This window comes from Parus major, chromosome 2 (genome assembly GCF_001522545.3).
Source record: "Parus major isolate Abel chromosome 2, Parus_major1.1, whole genome shotgun sequence".
Taxonomy (NCBI): Eukaryota; Metazoa; Chordata; class Aves; order Passeriformes; family Paridae; genus Parus; species Parus major.
In genome coordinates, this window is record NC_031769.1 from 137606408 (window position 1) to 137612776 (window position 6369).

Genomic DNA, 6369 nt, shown 5'->3' on the forward strand with positions numbered 1-6369 from the left:
ATTGTGGCAATTTTCTGTCCCTTAGATTGAAAGTGACCCCAGAAGAATAAAGCTGGAAAGTCCAAAACACTTGGAGAAATGACAGTGCTACATTATGTTTTACTGATACTGTTGGACACAGTCCGACACTGTCTTTGGAACTGATTTAATCTTGTAAACTCATAAATTCTTTTGAATGCTGTCACAAAATTCCACACATTAAACAAAACCATGCCCAAGTTTTTGTTGATGAGAATTGCTGTGCTGATTTATGAACCTTTCTTCTATATCTGTACTTTCATTGCTGCAGTCAGAGAGCAGGTAGATTAAAAAGGAAAGCATCCAAGTAGATGTCACTTCATATGTGGGGATGAGATAAACAAAAACTTGAAGTCTAGGAGAATCCTGCCTCAGGGAAAAATGCAGAAATCTCTGTGGTTCTCAACAGTTTCTATCAATGACAAAGTCATTACTATTCAGAAGTCTGTTTATAAGCCCTGTAGCTCATTTTTTTGTTTGCCAGAGGTAGCTCAGCAGTTATTCCAGGTGATGTGAATTACTCCAAATTGGTAGAAGTCACAGCAGTCCTTTCATCCAGTCTGTGCTAGTATTGTACTTTATATGTTAAACCACTATTAAACTAAAACCCAGACATAATGACATCACATTGTACACCTAAACAAGTATCCACAATTCAGAGGCATGCATATGAATTGGGGATTGGAATCCAGCCTTCCAGTTTCCAAATCACACGTCAAAATCTCCAGAGGTACCAGCAATAATCACCACTGAGTAGGAAAACCATATAATTTTAAAAATATTTCTTCATTACACAAATCTTGAACTTGTAAAAATATTTAATTCATTAGCAGGTAAAAACAAAAACAGAAACAAAAAACAAAGGGCTTTCCAAGTATGAACTGAGTGAAGGAGCTTTTTTTCCTTTAGTTTTGTTATGCTGTCAAGTGGAAAATAAGCCACCACCATCACCCTGCCTCCTTTACACTAGCAAACAGTCTGGCAGACAATAGCTAGGAAGATTGGAGAATGAGGCTCAAAACTTTATTTTTCTTGCCAGAAAGACACCCACACGGACATGAAGCCAATGTTACAACACATTACACAACACTGTGCGTCCCCAAACAGCAGGGAAACAACTTAGGACGTAAGATAGAGTTTACTGGGCAGGACAGACATCTTGAGACACATTTGATAGCAGGGTTCAGGCAGTGACCAGGGCCAAGAGCCTCTGGGCTTGGAGGGAGGTTTTCAAGCTCTGTCTGTTTTCCTGCTCTCTCATGCTCTCCCTTTTAGCTGGATCTTGCAGGGCAGGTAGCTGCCTCCTGGTTTCTTTGTGTGCTAAAAACTGTTTGGCTCTAGCTTTCTTCAGAAGGTATACAGCAGAGTTTGAACTGAAAAGGAAGAAAAAAAGAGAAACTACATAATTATAAATCTAGATTATCTGTATAATAATAACCTATAAGGTTAACCTATAACATGAGTAATGCAAGACCCATCAGCTGAATTCTAGGACTGGGAGAGTAAGATAAAGTAGGACTGGTAGAGTTAGAGGTTTGGAGTTTTGTTGTTGGTCTGCATGATAAACATGTTTCATAAAAAATCCACAGATCAGCACATCACCTATGTTCCACTTAGCCATTTTAGGATTTTCTCCTGGACACAAGCCTAATATCTGTAATCTCCTGTGACTATGTCTGCCTCCATCACATGGCTTTTTCCAGAGGACCCCACACAGTTCACCACTTCATGGAAGGGTTTTCGAGCATGCTGGAGAGCAAAGCTCAGCTTTGCCCTAATCCAAGGCTTTGTACAAGGTTCTGTCAGTTTGTGTTGCATTGTCAACGACTTTTGTGTTCTCTTAAGAAGTATTAAAGAGAGCTAAATCAACCTTTTTCAGTTTGTCATGTTGGGGAGTATATCTATTCTCTTGGGGCAACCTGTGCACCACTTTGCCACTAATCCATACTATAAACTTAGAAAGCAAACACCAAAGACTGCACACCAGTGCTATTTCAGTTCACAGATGTGTGTTCAGGTCTGTTTCTAAATAGAAATACTTTCATTAGCCATGCAATCCTCTGTTTAATTGCTTACATGATTTTTATTTTTTTAAGACAGGAGCCTCAAACCAGAATGGGAGTGGTATAACTAGGCAGGACAGATGTGTGATTCCAGGCAGAAAATTATATTTGGTTCCTATTTCTGCAGCCCAAAATAAATACTCTCCAGAGAGCATCAGGGATGTTCAAACTCCAGAGCCAGAAATGGGCTCCACAGCTCAAGATATGATGTGATCTCTAGGAGGAGAGCGAAGAACTCTAAAAGACAGAAATGCCTGAAATAAGAATATAAAAATCTGAGTCTGGGTACATGCCCATAATCTCTCATGTGTAAACAAACAGTTAAATTTATGTCAGGGAGCAGCATGTTTAGTTTTCTGAAGAAGACATGTTTCCCAGAAGGAATTACATAAATATTTATGAAAATTAAGCAGGAAATATTTTCCCAGGGTAGGACACTGTTCAGCACTGCATCAGGTCAGTAGAAACTGGGGTTTATTTTGTCAGTCTTCCTCTGGAACTGAATCATTGCCCTCTTGTTTGCAAAAATCTGTTCTAACACAGGAAGAGGCTGCACTTAGATAAACATAGTTACAAGCCACATTGAGTATTTAATTCCTATCACATCTCTGAATACATTTGTGAATGCCTTACATTTTTGGATAGCTTCTCTGAGTGATTGCAAGGAAAACAATAGCAATAAGTATCTGTCTTAGACTCTCTGACAGTCTGGTGCCATTATGTCAAAGGTAAGCCAGGACATTCTTGCTAAGTGCAAAAGTTAGAAACAAAAAGTTGTAATGCAGTGCTACCTGAGAGAGCAGAAGTTACACACAATTGAGGTCTGGGTACAGGGTTCAGTAGTGCACCTCATAAAGCATCTAGCAGCTCTCTGAATCTGTGGTCTCCAATCCGAGCTCCTTATGAGATTTCAGTGCTGAAATCTGCTGAAACAGAAGCTGTTCTGTTCCCTGGGTACCAGCTGTCCCCAAATCCCTCCTGCCTCACAGCAGATACATACAGCTGGGACCTGTGTCAGCTTTTCTGTTTAAGGGCTAAAAACTGAGGGGAATAGGAGTGGGAAAGGAGAGGTAGGAGCATCCCAAGAAGGGGTTGTAAGCTCTAGTGCAGACCTAAGGTTCTCCCAGGCAATCTCTGTGTCAGACCAGAAAAAGCTCACACCCATCCCTCAAGGTACCCAAGTCAACAGAGAGACAAACTCATCAGCAGGAAACCAGAGAGATCATAGCTGGTAGTGGAGCATAAATTTCTATGCACCTGAGGCTAATGAAGCCTCTCAAACATCCAACAAGATGTTGGATGATGATCTATAATCTTTAGAGTTCTACAACCTCTGTTTACCAAACATATAAGCCATAAAATTTTGGGAAATTTTGTCCTTAGGTTGGCTGTTTTTGTCAATTATTTTGAGGCATATCAAAATCTAGTCATTGTTTATATCTTAATCAGAGGAACAACAACTGGTGGAGACTGTGTTTACAGGCTCAAGTAGCCATTGCATGGTGTCAAGACCAAAAATGACATTTTATAAAATAGCCCTAGGATTACTTTCCCCCCTACACATTGCAAACCACAATGACTGATGTATCCAGCATGACAGAATGAAACACCCCAAATCATCATGACCCCTGACACCATAAGAGAAACCATCTAGGATCCCAAATCAAAGAAACATTCTACCTTTCTTTTTTTTCTTCAGGTGCTCCCAAGTTCATTCAGTACAGTAAGGTACAGAAGGGGAATGTTCTCCTTAATGCTGAATTTGGGCCAGAAAGGATGCCAGCTGACTCTCAACACTTACGGCTCAATGAGCCCATAGTTACAAGCAGGATATATTGACCTGCAGTCCAACCACAGGAGTTATGACTCTACAAATGATGAAAACTGGCTGTAGATCTGGCCACCTTTTGATAAACAGTGTTTCAGCATGTTGTCTGTGCTCCTTATAGTCTGTTGACATTTAACTACTAACACCTGAAGAGTAAGCAAATTAAGTAAGCAAAGGTTATGCAAATCTCCAAGAAAGTTACTTGGACTCCTGATAGACAATGCACAAGACTAAGATTACCTGACTAGTGCTCACCTCAAAGAACAGAATATTTCTGGATATTTTTTTGTGCCTCTTCAGGGTTTCCTTGTATAACATTCATGCCCTTTGAAGAGTTTGTTTTGTGACTTTTATGTCTGGACAATGTAGCCTAGTTTGTTTTTCTTCCTTGCCTACAGCCATGATTCAATGAGAATTAAACATGCACAATAGGCACTCTGCTTCATTAAGTCTCCATCAGCAATGAAGCTGCTTGAAGATTTTTCTGTGAAACTGGTTTGATAAATACTGATTTGCCAAAACCCAAGCTTTTCCTGGTAGTACATCAGTTTTGATGGATTGCCAATTAAGGCAGGTTTTCTAGCTCCAGGGCAGCATTCCTGGTCCAACACACAGGAAGACATAACTGATTAGCACACATCCTTGTAATAAGGCAATATAACCTTATGGCTCTCCTGCAAGCACCAGTTTGAACTAGGCAGAGAAATAATTAAAATCTGGATCTCCTACATTTTGAGTAAGTATTTTCAGTTACCAAGTTTTTAGATCCATTAATTCTAATTTCTCACAGTATTTTCAGGGGGCTTGTGACTGTCATGGAAGGTGGGGTGGGTGTGGGAGGTGGGGGCCAAGGAAGAGTAGAGACTTGATTTCTTTTCTAATGTGGAATGAAAACATTTTTAAATGATCACACCACTGTCAGAAAAATGTTCCCTGCTTGGTCCCAGATAGTAACTGAAGTAGTTAAACAAATGGTTTCCTCTCTCACTTATCCCTCTTTATCCCTGATAAATAACAAACAAGTCACTGTAAGTCTCTCAGTGCCGTGGAACAGATAGCATCATTCATGTCAGTTTGGCAACATTTCCCAAAATGCCTCCTCCAACCCTAAGTACACTAGCTTCCCACTCCTACGCTCTCTATTCTTGCTCTTACATTGACCTTCTGCTCACAAAATGGAAAGTGAAAAGCAGAAAAAGTTAAATAAAACAGATTTACAGTGTACAAGTCAGAGGCACAGTGCCCAATGCAAATCACAGAGGAACAAGTTTATTTCTGGTAGGACTCTACTCAACTATAATCCTGACTTTGTCTTTCCTCCCCCTCTAGCCGTGTGTACCCGTTATCAAGGCCACATTTCAGGGGGTAAGTTAGATGACATTCTTTAAGACAGAGACCACTGTTTATTTCTGAAAAGCACTGTATACAGTTTAACACACAAAAAACAAGTGTTTTGGAAAGGGGGACAGTCTGTGAGCAGGCTAGAAAGAAAAAGGGAGAGGAGTATCTTGACCCTTCTTGGGACTTTGGCCAACATTTTATCACAGATGAAAGCCTGAAGTCAGAGCCCTCCCTCAGGCTTTAAATAAAGGATTTCACTTTTACATCAGTACTTACTCTGTATGCCCAAAGACTGAAACATAGGACCAGGGAACTGATACTCTCTTAAGGAATGAGCAAAGCCTCTCAAAAGCTATTAACACGGGAAATACAGTTTTTCCTAGAATAGAAAGCAAACACACTCTCACACACTACACAGTTCAAAAGCCTAGTTTAGCTTTTTGAGTAGCTGTCTCATTGTGTGAGAAACCAGAAGTTAATAAAATTCCTGGAAAAATTACAAATAGTCATCTCTCCTTTCTCTTCTTCCAGGCTACGTGAACATCCTCCTATCCCTGTTTACTGTGCTCTCCTTAAGAGAAAGCCAGAGTTTTTTCCAGGAAGGGATTGCACACAGGCAAGTATCTGTCACAGCTCCTTCCAAAAGGAAGGATGCATGCAACCCGTTCCTCCACCCAAGAGGCCTCTGACCCTGGTTTCAGGGATCCAGCACTCAGATGAACACCTGAAGGCTGCCTCAAGATTTGAACCAGCTGGCATTTCCTCTGGACGACCCAAAGATAATGTTCTGTTCGGATCTGTGCTACACCACTGTCTCCATATATGGCCTCTCCCATGGGAAGAGTAACAAGGGAGAAGGTCATGCAGTCATTCAAGCTCATCTTGTTCTGTGTCTTCTGTCCTGAAGTTTGTCCATTCTGTACTTTGTCTACCAACATGATCTGGGCTTGGGGCTAGCATTGTGGAGCTGTATTATGTAAGCTTAAACCCATCATTTGTGGGTTTCAGGCTAAAACACCCATGGGTAATATCAACTTTTCATTTGCTACTCTGGGGATTGTGGGTACCTAGCATCCAAAAGGTGAGATGTGTCACTGGTGATTTCCACCCACAGTGGAC

At 40.8% G+C, this 6369-nt stretch overlaps 1 long non-coding RNA gene across 3 annotated transcripts in view; it reads right to left on the reverse strand.

The window, feature by feature from the left end:
* Positions 1-818: 818 nt before the first annotated feature.
* The window catches only part of LOC107200778, a 39888-nt gene continuing 34337 nt past the window's right edge, over positions 819-6369 (reverse strand). For all 3 annotated transcript variants that reach the window (XR_004496229.1, XR_004496228.1, XR_004496230.1), the window contains one exon: positions 819-1391. This is a non-coding gene — a long non-coding RNA (uncharacterized LOC107200778). The remainder of the gene's footprint in view (positions 1392-6369) is intronic.